This window comes from Myotis davidii, unplaced genomic scaffold (genome assembly GCF_000327345.1).
Source record: "Myotis davidii unplaced genomic scaffold, ASM32734v1 scaffold404, whole genome shotgun sequence".
Taxonomy (NCBI): Eukaryota; Metazoa; Chordata; class Mammalia; order Chiroptera; family Vespertilionidae; genus Myotis; species Myotis davidii.
In genome coordinates this window covers 1345201-1345432 of record NW_006295824.1, presented here as the reverse complement: position 1 = coordinate 1345432, position 232 = coordinate 1345201, and positions in this window count along the sequence as shown.

The window sequence follows — 232 nt, the reverse complement described above, 5'->3', positions numbered from 1 at the left end:
GGGGCGCTCGCCCTGCGGACTGGTGGCCCAGCGCCGCCCGTGGTGGCTGAGGTCGGAGTGCCACTCCGGGAAGACGAGCGCTGGCGGGGCACCTGGGCCAGGGCGCGGGAGGACAGCTGCGCCCGCCTCCCGAGGGGTGTTGCAAACCCACCTACAAAGTAAGGCGCTTTCCGCCGGCGGACTTTCCCTCGGAAGCCGCTCCCTCCCTTCCCCCTTTGTCTCTGGTGTCCAA